Source organism: Somniosus microcephalus, chromosome 14 (genome assembly GCF_052327205.1).
Source record: "Somniosus microcephalus isolate GS21.2 chromosome 14, FLI_Smic_1.0, whole genome shotgun sequence".
NCBI classification, from domain to species: Eukaryota; Metazoa; Chordata; class Chondrichthyes; order Squaliformes; family Somniosidae; genus Somniosus; species Somniosus microcephalus.
In genome coordinates this window covers 86,625,137-86,648,393 of record NC_141000.1, presented here as the reverse complement: position 1 = coordinate 86,648,393, position 23,257 = coordinate 86,625,137, and the positions used below count along the sequence as shown (strand labels likewise).

Sequence of the window (23,257 nt, the reverse complement as noted above, 5' to 3'; positions counted from 1 at the left end):
TGCGCATCCACGGCTATTAAGAACATTGAGTCCATGAATGGGCCAGCAAAATCAATATGCACCCGTTGCCATGGAGATGAGGGCCACTCCCATGGGTGTAGAGGGGCCTGTGGTGGTGCATTTTGGACTTTCTGGCATCCTGAGCAGCTCTTTGTCAGGTCTTCGATTTGCTGATCGATTCCCGGCCACCACACATAAGCCCTGGCTAGGCTTTTCATTTTTACCCCTCCCAGATGACCCTCATGAAGCTCATTGAGCACTATCCCTTAACTTAGGTGGAATTACCACTCGGGATCCACACATCAAGGTCCCCCGGCACACTGACAGCTGTTCTCTCCTTGTCGAGAATGCTGGCAACAGTGAGTCGCCATGTGCTGGCCATCCCTTCACCGTCAAATCATATACCTGAGACAGTGTCGGGTCATTTCGGGTTTCCTTTTCGATACAAGCGTTAGTTACCGGTAGGTATTCAACTATAGTCGAATGGAATATTTCGACAGGATCCACTGCTGGTACTTCCTCCGCAGTAGGCAGTGGCAGGCGTGATAGTCCATCAGCATTTCCATGCTGTTTCGTGCCCTTATATTCAATCTCATAGTGGTGCGCCCCTAGAAAAAGTGACCATCTTTGTAGTCGTTGCGCAGTCATCACTGGAACGCCCTTCTTCGGATTAAAAATGGAGACAAGAGGCTGGTGATCAGTCAGCAAGGTGAATTTCTGCCCGTGCAGATAGTGATTGAACTTTTTCACTCCCCACACTAGGCTGAGGGCCTCCCTGTCAATCTGGGCGTAGTTACGCTCGGCTGAGGTTAGTGATCGTGACGCAAAGGCTATTGGCCTCTCTGAGCCGTCCGAGAATTTGTGCGACAGCACCGCTCCAATGCCGTAGGGTGACGCATCACATGCCAACCGAATTGGTAATGCCGGGTTGTAATGGGCCAATACCTCTTTCGATGTGATTAGTGTTTTGCTCTTCTGGAAAGCTCGTCTACATTCGTCACTCCACTTCCATGGCACCCCAGTTTGCAGTAGGGTGTTCAGTGGGTGTAGTATTGTAGACAAATTTGGCAAGAACTTATGGTAGTAGTTTACCAGCCCGAGGAACGACCTCAGTTGTGACACATTTTCCGGTGCTGGAGCCTTGACTACTGCCTCAATCTTCTCTGGGGACTTATGTAACCCCTCTTTATCGATAACGTGGCCACAATACGAGATCTGTTTTCTAAAAAACTCGCATTTGGGGTGGTTAGCTCGGAGCCCATATTCCTGCAATCTAGTGAGCACCTGCTCCAGGTTGGCAAGGTGATCACTGTCATTTTCGCCCGTGACCAGGATGTCGTCCAAATAACACTGGGTCCCTGGGATCCCTTGCAGGACTTGTTCCATTGCCCTCTGCCAAATAGCCGGAGCTGATGCTACCCCGAATACCAGCCGGTTGTATTGGTAGAGACCTTTATGGGTGTTGATTGTGAGGTATTTTTTTGATGTTTCTTCTACCTCCATTTGCAGATACGCCTGGGCCAGATCAATCTTAGTGAAGCGTTTCCCTCCAGATAGTGAGGCGAAAATATCTTCAATCCGCGGAAGTGGATATTGTACGGTGTGAAGGACCGGGTTCACTGTTACCTTAAAGTCCCCACAGATGTGAACCTTCCTTGGTTCCCCAGGCGTGCTGCTCAACGACTTTTTCATCACAGGGACGATGGGTGTAGCCCACTCGCTCCAGTCTACCTTGGACAGTACACCTGAACGTTCCAGACTCTCCAGCTCTGCTTCGATGGCTGGGCGGATCGCATAAGGTACCAGTCTGGCCTTAAAAAATTTTGGGCTTGCGTTTTCTTCAATTTTGATTGTCGCTGTCATGCCTTTTAGTGTTCCGAGTCCTTGCTGGAACACTTCTTTCGCGTCAGTTATGATCTTTGACAGTCGCCCAGGTGTGACGTTGTCATCCTTTTTGTCAGCCACAGTCAGTGCCTGTATGGAATGCCAATCCAGTTGTATTTTCCGGATCCATTCACGTCCCAGTAATGGTGGTCCTCCATCTTGCAATACATACAGGTCTAGTTTTGGTGTTTCCTTATCGTTATATATAACAGTCACCCTTATTTTTCCTTTTGGGTAGACTTTTTGACCCGTGTACGTCTTCAAAATAATTTTTGTGTCTCTCAAGGGTATGTGTGAGAATAGCCGCTCATAGTCCCGTCGGTTTATGACTGTTAGGGCTGATCCTGTGTCCAATTCCAACTTTACCTGGACTCCTGCACTCTTGAGAGTGACCCAAATGGTTCGGTGATCCTCCGTTGTGATCACATTATGTTGTTTCAGACAACTCGGTTCCCTGCTTTCGGAGTCGTTATTGTAAAGTCTGTGTTTTCTAGTTGTAATTAATAACACACAGGCTACAAGCTTAAAGTTCAACAGGTCTTTACTGGTTGGAGGTCAGGACGATCTGCAATACATCTTACTACACAGTGCTTATATACCGGTGGTCACCACCGGTATTACGTATACAGCAGCCAGAGAAAGTAGTACATCTCTTAAGGTGGAACAGGCTTAAGTTCTCTTAAGGTGGAACAGGTTACATACACCACAATCCTCCCTTTTTAGCTTAATAGTCATATCCCTATTTAACATAACATCATAACATATATACATATATAACTTCAGGTATAAACAGTTCAAAGGTTCAGTCTCTCAGGAGGCCTTCTGATTCGGTCTGGATAACGCCTTTCAGTGGTCTCTGATTCTTGTTGCTGAGGTGACTCTGCTTGTTGGTTCCCTATGTATTGGACGTCCCCATCAGGTACAGTCCCTGCCGAGGTAGATGCTTCAGGTTCATTAACGTCTTCCACAGTTGTCTCTGTCGCAACCATGGGTTTGACTCTTGCTCTTGATTCTACCCATTGATCCGCATGACGCCTTATCACATTGTTACCAATATCTACTGTGTACATCAGAGGTCCTTGTCTGGCCCGAATTGTTCCGGGCTGCCATTTTTCGTTTCCATAGCCCCTTGCCAACACTGGTTGTCCTACTTCGAAACTTCGCGTGGACTTGTTATTAATATGCCGGAACTGTTTGTTTTCCACTTCCCTCCGCACATTTGGTTTTAACAAGTCCAACCTGGACCGCAACCTCCTGTTATAAAACATCATGGCAGGACTTTGGTTAGTCACTGCATGAGCGGCGTTTCGATACGCCATTAGGAAATTGTCCACCTTGTGCTGTAGCGGAATCTGATCATCGTTCATGGCCTTTATTGCCTTTTTGAATGTTTGGACAAATCTCTCGGCCAACCCGTTTGTCGCCGGGTGATATGGGGCAGAGGTATAATGTTTCACCCCATTCTTTAAGAATTTTTGGAATTCTTCCGACACGAACTGTGGTCCGTTGTCCGAACAGATCTGTTCTGGCAATCCGTTCCTTGCGAATATTGTTCTTAACACCGCAATTGTCTTTTCTGAAGTAGTGGTATTCATCTTGATCACTTCTGGCCATTTGGAATGTGCGTCCACCGCAATTAGGAACATGGAGTCCATGAATGGACCAGCAAAGTCAATATGTACGCGTTGCCATGGGGCTGAAGGCCATTCCCATGGGTGTAGTGGTGCGATCGGAGGTGCATTTTGCACTTTTTGGCACCCAGCGCAGCTTTTCGTCAACTCCTCTATCTGTTGGTCAATACCCGGCCACCATACATAAGCCCTAGCAAGACTTTTCATCTTAACTCCCCCCAGATGACCTTCATGCAGTTCTTTTAGAACTCTTTCCCTTAACTTGGGAGGAATAATCACTCTTGTCCCGTACATCAAAGTACCATGGCAGACGGACAGCTGGTCTTGCCTTGCCGAGAATGCCGGTAACAGAGGATCGCCACGTGTTGGCCATCCTTTCACTGTCACCTCGTAGACTCTGGACAGTGTCGGGTCGTTCCTGGTTTCCCTTTCAATACTTGCATTGGTGACTGGTAAACACTCGATGATGGTCGAATGAAATAACTCAACAGGGTCAACTTTCGTCGTTTCTTCTTCTTCAGGTAGTGGCAGGCACGACAGCCCATCAGCATTGCCATGCTGCTTCGTACCTTTGAATTCTATTTGATATTGATGTGCCCCTAGGAAAAGGGACCATCTCTGGAGACGCTGTGCTGTCATCACTGAAACACCCTTCTTAGGGTTAAAAATGGATACCAACGGCTGATGGTCTGTCAGAAGTGTGAATTTTTGGCCCTGCAGGTAATGATTAAACTTCTTCACTCCCCATACAAGGCTGAGAGCCTCCCTATCGATCTGTGCATAGTTACGCTCAGCGGAGGTCAATGATCTGGATGCAAACGCGACTGGCCTTTCCGTGCCATTTGGCAACTTGTGTGAGAGTACTGCCCCAATACCATATGGAGAAGCATCACAAGCCAACCGAATAGGCAGTGTCGGGTTGAAGTGAGCCAACACTTCCTCTGAGGTGATCAATTCTTTGCTTTTGCGAAATGCCTTCTTACAGTTTTCGCTCCATTCCCATGGTACCCCCTTCTGTAAAAGAGCGTTTAGCGGGTGCAGTACCGTGGATAGATTTGGTAGAAATTTATGGTAATAGTTAATCAATCCTAGAAACGACCTCAATTGAGAGACATTATCCGGAGCGGGAGCCTTTACAACTGCCTCTATCTTGTCAGGAGACTTATGAAGCCCCTCCCGGTCAATGACATGACCACAGTATGAGATCCGCTTCTGGAAGAACTCGCATTTCTGCCGATTAACTCTAAGTCCATACTCTTTCAGTCTGTTGAGCACCAGTTCCAAGTTTGCGAGGTGTTCTTCATCACCATCACCTGTAATCAGAATATCGTCCAGGTAACATTGTGTGCCTGGAATTCCCTGTAATACATGCTCCATGGCCCTCTGCCAAATTGCTGGAGCCGATGCCACTCCAAAAACCAGTCTATTGTACCGGTACAAACCTCGATGCGTGTTGATCGTGAGGTATTGGCGTGACTCTTCTTCAACCTCCATCTGCAAGTACGCCTGCGCCAGGTCTATCTTGGTGAAGTGTTTCCCTCCAGACAACGAAGCAAAAATATCCTCAATCCGCGGAAGCGGATACTGCACCGTGTGAAACACCGGATTAACGGTGATTTTGAAATCTCCACAGATGCGAACCTTCCCTGGTTCTCCTGGCTTGTTGCTCGAAGGACGTTTCATAACGGGAACAATGGGCGTAGCCCACTCACTCCAATCTACCTTAGACAGTACACCTGAACGTTCTAGCGCTTCCAGTTCCGCTTCTACAGTAGGTCGTATTGCATAGGGTACCGGTCTGGCTTTAAAAAATTTTGGTTGTGCATGTTCATCAATCTTGATGTTTGCCGTAATTCCTCTGTGTTCCCAGTCCCTGCTGGAACACCTCTTTAGCATCATCCAATATTCTGGACAATCGTTTAGGTTTGACATCTGTTTCCCCGGAATCTACCGTTAGTGCCTTCAAGGAGTGCCAGTCCATATTCATTTTCCTAATCCACTCCCGTCCCAGCAGTGGTGGACCTCCTTCAGGTAGCACATATAAGTCCATTACTTGGCTTTCTTCGCCCTTGTGGACCACTTTTACCTCTATCTTTCCGACGGGGTACACTCTTTGCCCCGTGTAGGTTTTCAATATAATCTCCGTATCCCGTAGGGGAATATGTTGGAATAACCTTTTGTAATCTTTCTTATTCATGACCGTCAATGCCGATCCAGTGTCCAATTCCATCTTTACTTGGACTCCTGCTATCTGAAGGGTGACCCAAATTGTCTGGAAATCTGCATCCTTACCAACGTTGTGTACTCTTAAGCTACCCAGTTCATTACTGCTAGCGTCTGAATCTGACTTCTGTTCAGTCGAACTGTTCTTTGTCACCTTGTGTACCTTTATGTATTTTCCTTGCGGTGACTTTTTGTTGCTGGTCTTCTTTTCTGACCGGCATACTTTAGCTATGTGGCCAAGCCTGTCACACGTTCTGCATTCTTGGTTTTTAAACCAACACTGGTTCTGATCGTGTGTTGTCTTTCCGCAATGATAACATTTTACAGTACTCAAACCCAATTTATTTGTACTGAGTTCCGGTGACCGTAGCTGCATTACTGCCGTGCCTCTCGCTGCGGCTTCATGTGCTGCTGCCATAGTGACCGCTTTCTCAAGCGTCAGCTCATTCTCCTCGAGCAATCGCTTTTGTGTATCTTCTTTTAATAAACCACACACAAATTTATCTCGTAGCGCCTCTGTCAATCTCGTTCCGAATTGACAGTACTTTGCTAGCTTACGCAATTCCATTAAATATTCAGCATTGCTTTCATCCTTCAGCTGCCTTCTGCTGTAAAATTTAAATCGTTCCGCTAGCATCAGCGGCGTAGGGTTTAGGTGATTTTTCAGGACAGTAACAATCTCCTCGAACGTCTTATCCGCCGGTTCATCTGGTGATACAAGGTGTTTCAATTGCCCGTATGTCTTCGCACCCATTAAGTTTAATAATGTTAGTGCTTTCTCTGCATCTGGGATTTTATTTGCTTGACAATAATTTTGTATGCGTTCTACATACATAGCCCAATCTTCGATGTCGCTATCAAAGGTATTAATGTTCCCATGTTTAGGCATCGTTGCAATTTAATTTATTTTTATTTTTATCCAAGATGGCAGCTTCCGCGCTCTTTTCTTCGTCCTCCGCCTACAAAATGGCGGTTTTCCCGCTCTTGGCGGTCTTCACCCTTCCCCCGATGCTGTCTCCGCTTCACCGCGGCTCTCGCGCCTTCAGTTGCCCCCAGACGCTGCGCTTTTTTAGCCCGAATGCGGCCCGGCCTTTATCACCAGCCGCAATCGATGTCCCCGCGCTGCGCCTTTCGGCCCGGCCCTTATCTCCGGTCGCGATCGATCTCACCGCCCTTATTCCTCCGTCTTCCCTCCCCGTCTGTACAGCCAACGTGGCCGATTTTCTGGTCGCGTCGCTGCCCGGCTTACCCACTACCGAGGTAGAAAGAAGATAGCTGACAGCCGCTGATGGAGGCTTCGAGTTCAGGGTGTCTTCTGCACTCTGGTTTCTCGATGTCTGCCGCGCGACGTGTCTTCCAGCAGGGTGATGAGGGTGGAAACCTCTCTTCGACGTCCGTTCAGTGGACGAAGCCGCCGTGGATATAACTGCCGCAGGGTAAGAATCCCATCCTCGTCGCCACGATAAAGTCTGTGTGTTCTAGTTGTAATTAATAACACACAGGCTACAAGCTTAAAGTTCAACAGGTCTTTACTGGTTGGAGGTCAGGACGATCTGCAATACATCTTACTACACAGTGCTTATATACCAGTGGTCACCACCGGTATTACGTATACAGCAGCCAGAGAAAGTAGTACATCTCTTAAGGTGGAACAGGCTTAAGTTCTCTTAAGGTGGAACAGGTTACATACACCACAGTTATCACTCTTTTGTTCGTCTGAACTATTCTCCGTCATCTTATGTACCTTCTTGTACTTTTCTTTGGTAGGTTTCTTATTGCTGGTTTTCTTTCCCGACCTGCAGACTCGTGCTATGTGTCCTACTTTTCCACACTGTCTGCACACTTTGTCTTTGAACCAGCAATCATTCTGGTCGTGTGTTGTTCTGCCGCAGCGATAGCACTTCTCTGTTCCATATGACATTTCGTTTGTGCCATATTCTTGCGGTCTCTGTTGTATCTCTGCAGCGCCCCGTGCTGCTGCTTCATATGATACCACAATGCTGAAAGCCTTTTCCAGCATAAGGTCCTTTTCAGATAAAAGCCGTTTCTGGGTTCCTTCACTTTGAAGCCCACACACAAACTTGTCCCTTAAGGTATCTGCCAGTCCCGCTCCAAACTGGCAGTGTTTCGATAGTTTGCGCAGCTCTGTTAAATAATCAGCATTGCTTTCATCCTTATGCTGGTTCCGTTTGTGAAACTTGAATCTTTCTGCTATCAGCAGCGGTGTGGGGTTTAAATGTTCCTGTAGTATCGTTACTATGTCTTCAAAACTCTTTTCCATTGGCTTCGTTGGGGTTACTAGATTTCATAATAAACCATACGTCTTTGCACCCATTAAATTTAACAATACTGATGCTTTCTTGTCATCTGACACCTCATTTGCCTTGCAGTACACCTCTATTCATTCGACATATGTAGTTCAATCTTCGACTTTGTCAAATGCGGTGATACTGCCACTCTTCGGCATTTTGGGTGTGGTTTAAAATGGCGTCTCACGCACTTTCCTTCCTCCCCCGCTGCTGCCAGCGCCGCTCCCGGCGGTTCTCGTGGCAATGGCGGCGCCCTGTAGGTTTCGCGCGCTTCTCCTGCGCTGCTGCCAACGCCGCTCTCGGCGGTCCTCGTGGCAATGGCGGTGCCTCGCGGGTTTCTGTGCGCCTCTCTCTCCGTCTCTTCGACGCTGCTCGGCCCCTGAACACCGGCTGCGCCCTGTGCACTCTGCCCTCTCTCTCTCCCCTGTCGATGCTGCTCGGCCCTTTGCTGTGCTGCTCGGTCGGGCTCTAGTCCGCCGCTGTCCGGGAAGGGTCTGCGCACTACCTGTTGCCAGCCCGTTTCGCTGGACCACCTCAACTGGAAAGCCAAGCCTGGCTCTCGATAGCCTCCCCCGCAATTCTCGAGTCTCTACTGGATGACTGGGCGGTTGCCCATGGTCAACGCCCGAGTCTCTGGCCTTGACCTCCAATCCACTGATCTCCAGGAACTAATCCCTGGGAGGTGGTGCAGAGTTGCAGCTAGGTTCAAACTTGCCTTGTTGCCAATGTTGTGTCCGTGTATAATAAGACACAGACTGCAGGAGAATGGTACAACAGGTGTTTACTCAACGTGGCTCACACTGGAACTGATCTGTACAGATTACTACTCAGTGCTATATACAGGTGTGGTCACTGCCGGTACTGCAGTATACATGAGCTGTAAAAGATAGTTCCCCCCTTAATGGTATATACATTACATATTCTTGGAATCAATAGTACATTGTCCTTAAGAAACACATTAAGAGATGTTGGTGGACACTGTCATAATTTGCAATGATTGTTTATTTCAGATGGCCTCTGTGTTTATTGAACCACAGAAAGGTAATTCTACGGCGCTGAATTTCCACACGGTTCTCCCGATCTCCCACTGTAACTTTGATGGAAACCCTGGAGAAACCATGTAAACAGCCAATTTTAGTCGTTTGCACTATTTCTCCGAGGAAGGGAGTCCGCTGATGGTCTGCTGGAGAATTCCTGCGGAAATTCCAGGCCTCCAAAGCTTAGGGCCCAGAAATCACAGATTATCATTTTGGCCAATAGCTGTGAAAGAGCCAAATTGAATGTAATGTGAAGGATTTTCATAAGAGTATATGAATCAGGAGATTAAGCTGGAAGCTTAAATTCTTTGGGACACATTTTAAGGCAGAGAGATTCTGGCCTTATTTCTTTCCATATGAACCATATTTGAGAATGTCCTATGCGCTGATGGATGTTTATTGTTGTTTTCCATTCGGTTGATTTTTATGCTTTTGCTTAAAAGAAACATGTTTATGTAACCTTAAATGTATTTAGCCATATCTGAATTTGCTGATTGCTGTTTTTGTAATGCTGCAGGATGTCCGTGTACTGCTAGTTACTGGCTCCTTGTCTGTCAGGGCAGGATGAACTTTGTTATAAATGTTTCAGTAGAGCCAATCTGCCCTTCAGCCAGCTACAAAGTGTGTCTGTGTTTGTGGTGAGTTCACCCTCTGTAGGACAACCTTATTAAAGCAAAGAGTCAAGTTCCAAAACGGTAACCTAGTTAGCGTTGGATTGTGCTTCCCTCTTACAGTTTATGATATCACCTAAATCCCTCAATTAAATAAGCCCTGAATCACTGTCAACTATTTATTAATGTATATAAAACTTTGGCAAATAGTCATTTTGAATAAATACTGTCAGCAATATAAAGATAGGGTAATTGACATTGCACAAATGAGACACATATCTCGTGGTTATATGATTGGGGAACATATACTTTCAAAGCTGTTCAGGAAACCTGAACAGTAGGTTTTTCAGACTCAACCAACCACATCCTTTTAGAAAATAATAGCGTTATGTCTCTGATTGGCTCCTGAACTGCTAGTCTTTTTAATTTGCGGTCCTTTATGTAAACCTGTCCATCAAAGTGGCCGGAAATACAGGATCAGTATGTTTAGCTGACTGTTGCACTCTTTAACGGATAGACCATGCTAGCAGTAGGTCTGGATATACAGCTTTCATCTGCACATGTTCATACTTGGAATCATAGAATCATACAACACAGAAGGAGATCATTCGTGTCTATGCCGGCTCTTTGGTAGAGCTATCCAAGTAGTCCCACTCCCCTGCTCTTTCCCCATAGTCTTGCAGAGTTTTCCCCTTCAAGTATTTATCCAATTCCCTTTTGAAAGATATTACTGAATCTGCTTCCACCACCCTTTCAGGCAGTGCATTCCAGATCATAACAACTCGCTGTGTAAAAAAAATTCTCATCTCCCCTCTGGTTCTTTTGGCAATTACCTTCGATCTGTGTCCTCTGGTTACCAACCCTCCAGCCAGTGGAACCAGTTTATCTCTATCTACTCTATCAAAACCGCTTAACATATTAAATCTCCCTTAACCTTCTCTGCTCTGTAGAGAACACTCCCAGCTTCTCTAGTTTCTCCACATAACTGAAGGCCCTCATTCCTGGGATAATTCTAGTAAATCTCCTCTGCACCTTCTCCAAGGTCTTGAGACCCTTCCTAAAGTGTGGTGCCCAGAATTGGACACAATACTCCAGCTGAGGCCTAACCTAAAGGTTTAGCATAACTTCCTTGCTTTTGATCCCTGTACCTTAATTCCAGATTATTATCTGAATGGCAATAGATTGGGAGAAGGGGAAGTGCAACGAGACCTGGATGTCCTTGTGCACCAGTCGCTGAAGGTAAGCATGCAGGTGCAGCAGGCGGTTAAGAAGGCAAATGGTATGTTGGCCTTCGTAGCGAGAGGGTTTGAGTACAGGAACAAGGATGTCTTGCTGCAGTTGTACAGGGCCTTGGTGAGACCACATCTTGAGTATTGTGTGCAATTTTGGTCGCCTTATCTGAGGAAAGATATTCTTGCCATGGAAGGAGTTCAGCGAAGATTCACCAGGCTGATACCTGGGATGGCAGGAATGATTTATGAGGAGAGATTGGGACGATTGAGCTTGTACTCGCTGGAGTTTAGAAGAATGAGAGGGGATCTCATTGAAACTTACAAAATTCTGGCAGGACTGGACAGACTAGATGTAGGGAGGATGTTCCCGATGGTCGGGGAGTCCAGAACCAGGGGTCACAGTCTAAGGATAAGGGGTAGGTCTTTTAGGACAGAAATGAGGAGGAATTTCTTCACCCAGAGAGTGGTGAACCTGTGGAATTCTCTACCACAGAAGCCAGTAGAGGCCAATACATTAAATATATTCAAGAAGGAGTTGGATATATTTCTTAAGGCTAAAGGGGTCAAGGGGTATGGGGAGAAAGCAGGGACCGGGTACTGAACTTGAATGATCAGCCATGATTGCATTGAATGGCAGAGCAGGCTCGAGGGGCCGAATGGCCTACTCCTGCTCCTATCTTCTATGTTTCTATAAAGTCAAGGATCCCATATGCTTTTTAACAGCCCTCTCAACTTGTCTTACCACCTTCAAAGACTTGTGCACGTACACCTCCAGGTCTCTCTGTTCCTGCACCACCTTTAAAATTGTACCATTTTGTTTATATTGCCACTCCTCATTCTTCCTACCAAAATGCATCACTTCACACTTCTCTGCATTAAATTTAATCTGCCATGTGTGTGCCAATTTCACCAGTCTGTCTGTGTCCTCCTGAAGTCTGTTACTATCCTCCTCACTGTTTACTACATTTCTGAGTTTTGTGTCATCTGTAAACTTTGAAATTATGTCCTGTATACCCAAGTCCAAGTCATTAATATATCAAAAAGAGCAGTGGTTCCAACACCGACCCCTGGGGGACTCCACTGTGTACTTTATTCCAGTCTGAAAAACAACTGTTCTCCACTACTCAATGCTGTTTGTCCCTTAACCAATTTCATATCCACGCTGCTACTGCCTCTTTGACGTGGGCTTCAATTATGTAGTACTTTATCAAATGCCTTTTGAAAGTCCAGATACACAACATCAACCGCTCTATCCTCATCAACCATCTCCATTACTTCATCAAAGAACTCAATCAAGTTTGTCAGATATGATTTGCCTTTAACAAATCCGTGCGTGCTGTCATTTATCAACCCATGTCTTTCTAAGTGACAATTAATTTTGTCCTGGACTACTGTCTCTAAATGTTTCTCCACCACTGACGTTAGGCTGACTGACTTGTAGTTACTGGGTTTATTTGTCTCCCCTTTTTTGAATAGGGGTGTAACATTTGCAACCCTTCAGTCTCTGGCACCACTTATATATTCAAGGAGGTTTGGAAGATTGTGACTAGAGCCTATGCTATAGCCACCCTTACTTCCCTCAGCAACCTAAGATGCATCCCATCTGGACCGGGTGACTTTTCTACTTTGAACGCTTCCAAACTTTTAAGTACCTCCTTTATCGATTTCTCTACTATCTTTACTGTGACATTGGCAGCATCCTCTTATGTTGTGAAGACAGAAGCAAATTATTCATTTAGTACTTCAGCCATGCCCTGTGTCTCCACATGAAGAGCTCCTTTTTGATTACTAATTGGCCTCGCCCATCATTTGACTATCCTTTTACTATTTAAATCTTTATAAAAGAGTTTGGGTTCCCTTTTATGTTACCCACTAATCTGAACTTTCTGTATTCTTCTTGATTCTCTATTCTATTAGGCATCTGACATTTATCATAAGCCTCCTTTTTCTGTTTCATTTTAGTCATCCAAGGAGTGCTAGCTTTGGATACCCTTCCTTTCCCCCTCAGGAATGTGTCTAGTTGTACCCGAACCATCTCCTCTTTGCAGGCCTCCCATTGCTCATTTACTGTTTTACCTACTAATCTTTGTTTCCAATCCACCTGGGCAGGATTCCTTTTTAGCTCACTGAAATTAGCCTTTCTCCAGCTGAATATTTTCTCAAAATGGTGGATTTGATTTGCTGTTCTACCCCACACAATTCTCACTGGCTATTGTTATTGCTAATAATAATCCCAATATTTTCAACTGTTGTTTCTCAGACGCAATAGAACACACTTCTGAACATCAAAAGGATATTTTACTTTTATATTTTCCTGGTCAGGTCTGAAATCATGTAAAAAGCTATGGAAAAGTGCTCAAACTTTATGGGTTGAATTTTACTCCACTATCCAACAATCATAGAATCATAGAAAGTTCCAGCACAAAAGGAGGCCATTTCGGCCCATCGTGTCCGCGCCGGCCAACAAAGAGCTATCCAGCCTATTCTCACTTCCCAGCTCTTGGTCCGTAGCCCTGCAGGTTAGAGCATCCCAAGTGCACATCCAAGTACTTTTTAAATGTGGTTAGGGTTCCTGCCTCTACCACCCTTTCAGGCAGTGAGTTCCAGACCCCCACAACCCTCTGGGTGAAGAAATTTCCCCTCAAATCCCCTCTAAACCTTCCACCAATTACTTTAAATTTGTGCCCCCTGGTTTTTGACCTCTCTGCTAAGGGAAATAGGTCCTTTCTATCCACTTTATCTATGCCCCCCATAATTTCATACACCTCAATAAGGTCTCCCCTCAGCCTCCTCTGTTCCAAGGAAAACAGACCCAGCCTATCCAGTCTTTCCTCACAGCTAAGATTCTCTACTCCCGGCAACATCCTTGTAAATCTCCTCTGTACCCTCTCTAGTGCAATCACATCTTTCCTGTAATGTGGTGACCAGAACTACATGCAGTACTCTAACTGAGGCCTAACTAGTGTTTTATACAGTTGAAGCATTAACCCCCCCTGCTTTTGTATTCTATGCCACGGCTAATAAAGGCAAGCATTCCGTATGCCTTCTTAACCACCTTATCTACCTGGCCTGCTACCTTCAGGGATCTGTGGACATGCACTCCAATGTCCCTTTGTTCCTCTACACTACTTGGTGTCCTACCATTTAATGTGTATTCCCTTTCCTTGTTCGAAATGCAAGGTGGCATCGGAAATGGTATGAAAATTGGGCAGTGGGCCCTTTTGCCACTTCCCTGCCCCAACCTTGATTTCCCTATCTTCACCCCTACCAGGACCAACGGAGGTACAGAACCTAGCCTCCCATCCTATTTCCCTCCTGCCCACCTCTGTTACTCCTGGTGGAAGGCGCCGGCAGGCCTGGGGTAGCAACAGTAATGGCCCTGATGTACACAAATGGAGCAAAATGGCCTAGTTTATTCTATCACTTCATTTTCATATATTTGTGCCAGCTTTTCTTTTCCTTTCCTTGTCCACTTGGACAACAGCCAGCAGTTTGGTACATCCTCTTGAGAGCTATAGTGCTCTTGGCACCCCATTCTCTATGTATCCACTCCCTTCCCCTTTCTTGTACTGCTATCCTGTCCATTCACCTCCCCACAACATTCATGATTGCAGATTTTACCATCGCCCTTTTCCTAAATAATTTCACAAGTTCTCCATTCACCACCATTTATTTTGTTCCCTAAGTTTACAACTCTAAATGATAAAGTGAGCCGTTTATCACCTTACAATAAATAATAAACCGTGGAATAATTCTAGCACACATTCTAACTCTGGATTTGAAAATTATAATGGGAAAGGAGATTTATCTAAAGTTAGTGCTTAGTATGCTGGGTATTTCACATTATGAAATGTCTGTCTACACATCCAATTATATGATGTGTGAAATGCTTGGCTCTTCAGATTTAATATAAGAGATAAAGCATAAGAAATAAAAATGTTTGAAAGACAAACTGCTTCGAGTTATTTAAATGGAGATTAATTTTCCCAAGAATTATGCATATGTTCCACATTTGAAGGTCCCAGCAGATTTAATTTTCATGGAATCTGTCAAGTAAATTCAGCAATTTTCACTCTTGGCGTTGAGCTACAGACTCAAAGGGAGCGTCAATCAGCGATAGAACTGTAACCGTGTAGTCCTCAACCCCTGAACCATGCTCCCTTCAAGCACAGCTCAACACTGGGGTCACAGGCTCATTGAATTTATCCTTATAGTTTGTAAAAAAGGTGAATTGAAAAGAACAGATGCACTCACTAGTTATTTTGCAAAATATCAAATGTTACCTACTTCAAGAATTGTAATATGCGAAAGGTATTTTTTCTTCTAATTAGTCAGTCAGATATTTTGGTGCTAAATTATTTAAGGATCTGTAAATTGGGACTCAAATATATTTTCCTTATGTGCTCCAAAAGCAGCTAAATTGGCAGCATAAATTATTCAAACAATGTAGGAATTATTTTTTTAAGAGATTCTCAAGAGGGGCTCAACACCAGAGGCGATCCTTCAGAGACAAATTCTTTGGCCCTCTTTTGCATTGAAGGTATGAAATACCTTAATTTAAGATTCATTTAGGCCAGCAGTGTCTCATCTCCCCCTCTCTATTCCAAATAAGATCATCCAAATCCTATAGACTTGAATGGGATCACAGAGTCCCAACTCTCCCTCTCTACAGTAAAGTAGGATTTATCTTTGATACTTAAGGGATCAGATCAATGTTGCCTGTTATCATCCCGATGGACTCACTTACAGAAGCAAAGTCTCAAACCATAAGATCCTGCCACCCAGGAGTTAACAGTGGTGCATGGTCGCAATTCAAGTAGTCAAAGTGGGTGTAGGTATATCCACTAACTCCAAGAGAGTTAGGGGAAACGTGAAGCGTTCCCCCAGATCTCAATCAAAGTGAATAAACCCTAAAGCAATGTTATTCTCAAGTACTGGCTACTGCTCCAATGACAAAATGCCAGGCCTCTGTAAGATGTTGCTTTGCACCAGTGGAGCCTGTTGCTCACAGGCGAGGGGTAATCCACCCTGATATTCCTCACCCTTCAAACACAGTGAAGCTCAAACATACGCAATGCTTTAATGGGTGGATCTGTGTAAAACAAACGTGTAACACTGACTAGGTCAGCATTTAGTGAAGTAGAATGCTGGCTCTGTTTCTTGTCAGAGACCTATCTCCCCATCAGCCACCATATTGTTCTTTGACCTTGTACAAATCTCTTGTTTCTCCTAACATGCAAATACCCTATCTCCTAACTTATATGTTCTTCCTCCTCTCTGCAGCCTCACTGTATGGCAATCAAGGCTCTTCATTTATTCTCTTACTCTAGCTCAATCTTTAGTGGGACCTCAAAACTGTGGAACTGTACCTTCCTTTTATAACCTATGTTTGATGTAACTGGGAAGTTATGCTGAGATGTATTACCGGGAAAAATGATTTAACAGCATTGAGGGCAACTCTGGGACCTGGGAGCACTGGGAAGGGAGCCCAATGTCTGAAAGTATTGGGATTCAGTCTCAAGTTTTAGCAATTATTTGAAGGGGCTTTGAGGGTCTGGGATCACTGGCAGGAGTGGGGGCGGGGTCTGTTAAGTCTGTGTGTTATAATGAGAATTATTACACAGACCACAAGAGTAACTTTTAACAGGTCTTTACTAGTCGAAGGTCAGGGCGGAACTGCCCAATAAATCATTACACAGCACTTATATACTGGTGTGGTCACCACCGGTATTACAGTATACGGCAGCCAAGATAAAGTAGTGCAACTCTTAAAATAGTTCTCTTAAAGGTGGAACGGTTACATACACCACAATCCTCCCTTTTTAGCTTAACAGTATATATTCCCCATTAACATAACATAATAACATATATACACAACTGCATGTAAAAACAGTTCACAGATTCAGTCTCTCTGGAGGCTTCCTGACTCGGTCCGGATAACGCCTCGGTGGTGTAGTAGTTTTCGGTGGTGTAGTAGGTTCTTTTGGCAAGGTCGATTCGGCTTGAATGCCAGTGTCGGGTTCATCTGATTCCAGTATCACCAGATCGGAGGTAGGTACTATGGGTATCTCTGCTTCATCATTAGGCGTATAGAGTTGTGGAGTAGGTTGTCCCTTTTTGGATGACTCTATGATCTGGTCAACATGGCGCCTTATTATGCTTTCACCAATGTCCACGGTATACATCAGCGGTCCTAGTCGTGCAAATAGTTCCAGGCTGCCATTTCTTGGTACGGTAGTCCCGGGCCAAAACTTGTTGACCTATCTGGAAGGTTCTAGTTGGCCTTTCATTCATGCCTTGAAATTGCCGGTTCTCTACGTCCCTTCTGATGTTTGGCTTGATCAAATCCAGCCGGCATCTTAGCCTTCTATTGAAAAACATCATGGCAGGAGTTTGGTTTGTAATCACGTGTTGCATTTCTGTACGCCAACAAGAAGTTATCTACCTTATGTTGTAGATTTATGTCTTCATTACCCATGGCCTTTATGGCCTTCTTGAAGGTCTGGACAAACCTTTCAGCTAATCCATTGGTGGCGGGATGGTATGGGGCGGACGTGTAGTGCTTAACCCCATTGTTTTTTAAGAACTTCCTGAATTCTTCGGACACAAATTGCGGTCCATTATCAGAACAGATCTGTTCCGGCAGCCCATTCCTGGCAAATATGGTCCTTAATACTGTGATGGTTTTTTCCGTGGTGGTGGAGGACATCTTTATTACCTCCGGCCACTTGGAGTGTGCATCCACCGCGATTAAGAACATTGAGTCCATAAATGGACCAGCAAAGTCGATATGTACCCTTTGCCATGGAGATGAGGGCCACTCCCATGGATGTAGAGGGGCTTGTGGTGGGGCGCTTTGGACCTTCTGACATCCTAGACAGCTCTTGGTCATTTCTTCGATGTCTCCATCGATACCTGGCCACCACACAAACGCTCTGGCTAAGTTCTTCATTTTCACTCCACCCAGATGCCCCTCGTGAAGCTCCTTTAGCACTTTATGCTGGAGCTTGGGTGGAATCACCACTCTGGATCCACACATCAAAGTTCCTCGGCACACTGACAGCTGTTCTCTTCTTTGCGAGAATGCTGGCAACAGTGGTTCGCCATGTGCTGGCCATCCCTTCACCGTTAAATCGTAGACTCGTGAGAGAGTCGGGTCATTTCTCGTTTCCTTTTCGATGGTAGAATTTGTTACTGGTAGACATTCCACTATGGTTGAGTGGAACATCTCCACTGGGTCCACTGTAGGCGCCTCTTCTACCGTTGGCAACGGTAGGCGCGATAAACCGTCAGCATTCCCATGCTGTTTTGACCCTTTGTATTCTATGTCATATTGGTGTGCCCCTAGGAAAAGGGACCACCTCTGTAGCCTTTGCGCTGTCATGATGGAAACGCCCTTTTTAGGGTTGAATATGGATACCAACGGCTGGTGGTCTGTCAGCAGTGTAAACTTCTTGCCCTGCAGGTAATGATTAAACTTCTTTACTCCCCACACAAGGCTGAGAGCCTCCCTATCTATCTGAGCATAGTTGCGCTCAGCGGAGGTCAATGATCTGGATGCAAATGCGACTGGCCTTTCCGAGCCATTTGGCAACTTGTGTGAGAGTACTGCTCCAATACCATAAGGAGAAGCATCACAAGCTAAACGAATAGGTAGCGTTGGGTTGGAGTGAGCCAACACTTCCTCTGAGGTGATCAATGCCTTGCTTTTGCGAAAGGCCTTCTTACAGTCCTCGCTCCACTTCCATGGTACTTCTTTCTGCAAAAGAGCATTCAGCGGGTGCAGCACCGTGGATAGATTTGGCAGAAACTTATGGTAATAGTTAATCAACCCTAGGAACGACCTCAACTGGGATACATTTTCCGGAGCGGGAGCCTTCACAACAGCTTCGATCTTGTCAGGTGACTTGTGCAGCCCCTCCTGGTCAATGACATGACCACAGTACGAGATCCGTTTCTGAAAGAACTCACATTTTTGGCGATTAACTCGAAGGCCATATTCCTTCAACCTGGTGAGCACCAGTTTCAAATTTGCAAGGTGTTCCTCATCGTCATCTCCTGTAATCAGGATATCGTCCAAGTAACATTGAGTGCTTGGAATCCCCTGTAATACCTGCTCCATGGCCCTCTGCCAAATTGCTGGAGCCGAAGCCACTCCAAAAACCAGTCTATTATATCGATACAAGCCTCTGTGCGTGTTGATTGTGAGATACTGGCGCAACTCTTCCTCAACTTCCATCTGTAAGTACGCTTGCACCAGGTCCATCTTGGTGAAGTGTTTCCCGCCAGACAATGAAGCAAAGATATCCTCAATCCGCGGAAGCGGATATTGCACCGTGTGAAGCACCGGATTAACTGTGATCTTGAAGTCTCCACAGATATTAACTGTGATCTTGAAGTCTCCACAGATGTGGACCTTCCCCGGTTCCCCTGGCTTGTTACTCGATGAACGCTTCATGACGGGAACAATGGGCGTGGCCCACTCACTCCAGTCCACCTTAGACAGTACTCCTGAACGTTCAAGCCCTTCCAGCTCAGCTTCCACAGCAGGTCGTATCGCATAAGGTACCGGTCTGGCTTTGAAAAAATTTGGGTTTGCATGTTCTGCAATCTTGATTTTTGCCTTAATTCCTCTGTGTTCCCAGTCCCTGTTGGAACACCTCTTTAGCCTCATCCAATATTCTGGACAATCGTTCAGGTTTGACATCTTTTTTCCCGGAATCTACCGTTATTGCTTTTAGGGAGTGCCAGTCCATATTTATTTTCCTGATCCACTCCCGTCCCAGAAGTGGTGGACCTCCCTCAGGTAGTACATATAAGTCCATTCCTTGGTGTTCTTTGCCCTTGTGTATCACCTTGACTTTTATCTTTCCGACGGGGTATACTTTTTGCCCCGTGTATGTCTGCAATACTATCTCCGTATCCCGTAGGGGAATATGTGTGAATAACCTTTTGTAATCTTGCTTATTCATGACCGTCAACGCCGATCCGGTGTCCAATTCCATCTTCACTTGGACTCCTGCAATCTGCAGTGTGACCCAGATAGTTTGTCGGTCAGCTTCCTTACTCACATTGTGAATTCTCAGACTACCCAGTTCCTTGCTGTTGGAGTCTGAATCCGAATTCTGTTCATCCGAACTCTTCTCAGCCACCTTATGTACCTTTCTGCACTTTTCCTGCGTGACCTTTTGTTGCTGGTCTTCTTTCCTGACCGGCATACTTTAGCTATGTGACCAAGCTTGCCACATTTTCTACATTCCTGGTTTTTAAACCAGCATTGGTTCTGATTGTGTGTTGTCTTTCCACAACGATAACATTTCGTTGTACCCAAAGCCATTTGATCTACGCTGAGTACCGCTGCCTTCAGCTGCATTTCCGCAGTGCCTCTCGCTGCGGCTTCGTGCGATGCTGCAATAGTGACAGCCTTATCAATTGTAAGATCATTCTCTTCAACCAGCCACTTTTGTGTTCCTTCTTTCGACAATCCACACACGAATTTGTCTCTCAGTGCCTCTGTCAGGCTTTCCCCAAACTGACAGTATTTCGCTAGCTTACGCAGTTCAATTAAATACTCCGCGTTGCTTTCCTCTTTCAGTTGCGTTCTCGCATAAAATTTAAATCGTTCCGCTAACATCAGCGGTGTGGGGTTCAAATGATTCTTCAGGACAGCAACAATATTAGCGAAAGTCTGATCCGCCGGTTTAGCTGGTGATAGAAGATGCTTCAATAGCCCGTATGTCTTCGCACCCATTGAGTTTAGTAAGGTTAGTGCTTTATCTTCATTTGATATTTTATTTGCCTTACAATATATCTCTATGTGTTCTACATACGTGGCCCAATCTTCAACATCGGGATCGAAATCGTTGATGTTACCACGCTTAGGCATCCTCGCAATCTTCTTGCGAAACAAAAAGAAATTTTTCTTTAACTTTTTTTTTTCCAAAATGGCGGTTTCCCGCACTTGTCTTCTTCCCCGCCTCCGAAAATGGCGGCTTCCCGCGTTTGCCTTTCTCCCCCGCTGGCTGTAATGGCGATTGCCGTATTGCTGCGTTCGCCCTCCCCAGCGGTTTTCAAATCGTGCCTCCCAGCCCCTCTTGCAGTCCGGTCCTTTCCCCCGGCTGCGGCTGAGTTCTCCGCGGTTTTTTAAAAAAAAATTTCTCCGCGCCTTACGCTGTCCCGGTCGCTGCGCCTCGTGGCCTCAGTAGCTGCCCGGCCTTTCTCACCGGTCGCGGTCGAGCTCTCTCTCGACGCTGTTGCGTCTCCCAGCCCGCTTGCAGCCCGGTCTTTTACACCGGCTGCGTTTGTCGCGGTCGAGCTCTCTCTCGACGCTGTTGCGTCTCCCAGCCCGCTTGCAGCCCGGTCTCAGCGCCTCTGGCCCCGACTTCTGTCCGGCTCTTTTCCCTGGCCGTGGTCGAGTTCTCCGCCCTTTTATCCTCCGTTTTTCCCTCCCCTACTTCACAGCCAACGTGGCCGACTTGCTGCTCGTCGCTGATCGGCTTACCCACCACCGTGATAGAAGGGATGATCACTGCCTGTTGCTGATGGAAGGCTTCGTGTCAGAATTCTTCCTTTGCTCTGCAGACCCGAGTCTTTTCTCAGCAGAATGATGAGGGCGGATGCCTCCTCTCGACGCCCGTTAAACTGCCTTGGATGTATCTCTGCCGCAGGGTAAGATCGTACTCGTCGCCACTGTTAAGTCTGTGTGTTATAATGAGAATTATTACACAGACCACAAGAGTAACTTTTAACAGGTCTTTACTAGTCGAAGGTCAGGGGTGAACTGCCCAATAAATCATTACACAGCACTTATATACCGGTGTGGTCACCACCGGTATTACAGTATACAGCAGCCAAGATAAAGTAGTGCAACTCTTAAAATAGTTCTCTTAAAGGTGGAACGGTTACATACACCACAGGGTCTGGGCTCTAAGACTAGTGAAAGAACGAACTTGCATTTATATAGTGCCTTTCATGACTTCAGGACATGTGCTTTACAGCCAATAAAATTTTGATGTGTAGTCACTGTTATAATATAGAAAATGCTGCAACCTATTTATGCATAACAAGGTCCCACAAATGACCAGATAATCTGTTTTTTAGGTGTTTTGAGGTATAAATGTTAGCTAAGACACCATGAAAACTTCCCCTTCTTCGACTAGTGTCATGGGATCTTTTACATCCACCTGAGAGGGAAGACGGGGCCTCAGTTTAACATCTCATCTAAAAGGCAGCACATCCAATAGAGTGGCACTCCCTCAGTATTGCACTGAAATGTTAGCCTTGATTACGTGCAATGAATTTCTAGTATTTAATCAGGACAGTTTTCTGGAAAAATGTTTTAGAACCATCAAGGGATAAGGCCATAGTAGATTTAGTAATGAGTAACAATCCAGAATTAGTTAACAATCTGACTGGAAGAGAGCATCTTGTAAATCGTGACATAATATGGTTGAATTTTATAATGGCCCGTAACTTGCGGTCAGCGATGAAGCAAAGGCTTTCGCCATTGGCCCCGAAGTAAGCTTCGCACAAAGATCTCGCGATCCCTGTGGCGAGAAGTTCAGCTTTTCTGAACTGAAATCAATGCAAGTTAATGGGGATTCCCAGCGAAGAGCTGCTGTGACATCAACAAGCTGTCTAAACAGCCAATCAAAACGCAGAATTCTCACCGACACCGAACCAGGAAGTGGGTAAGCTCCTAAAATTCTAACTTTTTTTAAATGTTAGACAGAGCAAAACAAAGTTTGGGGCTCTCACATGGGGAAAAGGCAAACCTGAAATAAAGAGGAACAAACTTTTAAAAGGATAAATTTGACACGCCACAAAATTAAAATTAGATTTTCAGGGCCAAAACCTTTGTTTAGCAGTCAATACGCTGTTAAAACCCCAGTTACACCTGATCCCTTGGGTCTAACTTTTAATGGGGTATTTAACAGCAGTATTACCGCAGAAGAGCCGAAGTTTCTGTCAGTTTTCATGATTTGACAGATTACACTGATTGCTGGCTGTGGTGGGGGTGGGGACGGGCACAGGGCACAGCTTATGCAGGAGCAGTGAATAACGGTCCGCAACTTCAGGATTTCTGTGTGAGGCTGCGCATAAGAGGGCGAAGTGAGAGTCACACGCTAAGAGTTTTAAATTTCAGTAAGGTAAATTGTGAAAGAGGGTGAGAAATAAATTGACCACAGTAAACTAGGCTGAGCTGTAAATAAGTACACCGACAAACAGTGGGAGGTATTCAAAGAGGTTTTTGATTCAATAAAAAAACAGTGCATACCAATTAAAGGCAAAAGCTCCACTTGGGATAAACCCGGCAACTACAGGCCAGTC

At 45.5% G+C, this 23,257-nt stretch overlaps 1 protein-coding gene across 3 annotated transcripts in view; it reads right to left on the bottom strand.

Moving 5' to 3' along the window:
* The window catches only part of cd247 (CD247 molecule), a 154,683-nt gene that overhangs the window by 42,359 nt on the left and 89,067 nt on the right, over positions 1-23,257 (bottom strand). The window lies entirely within an intron of this gene.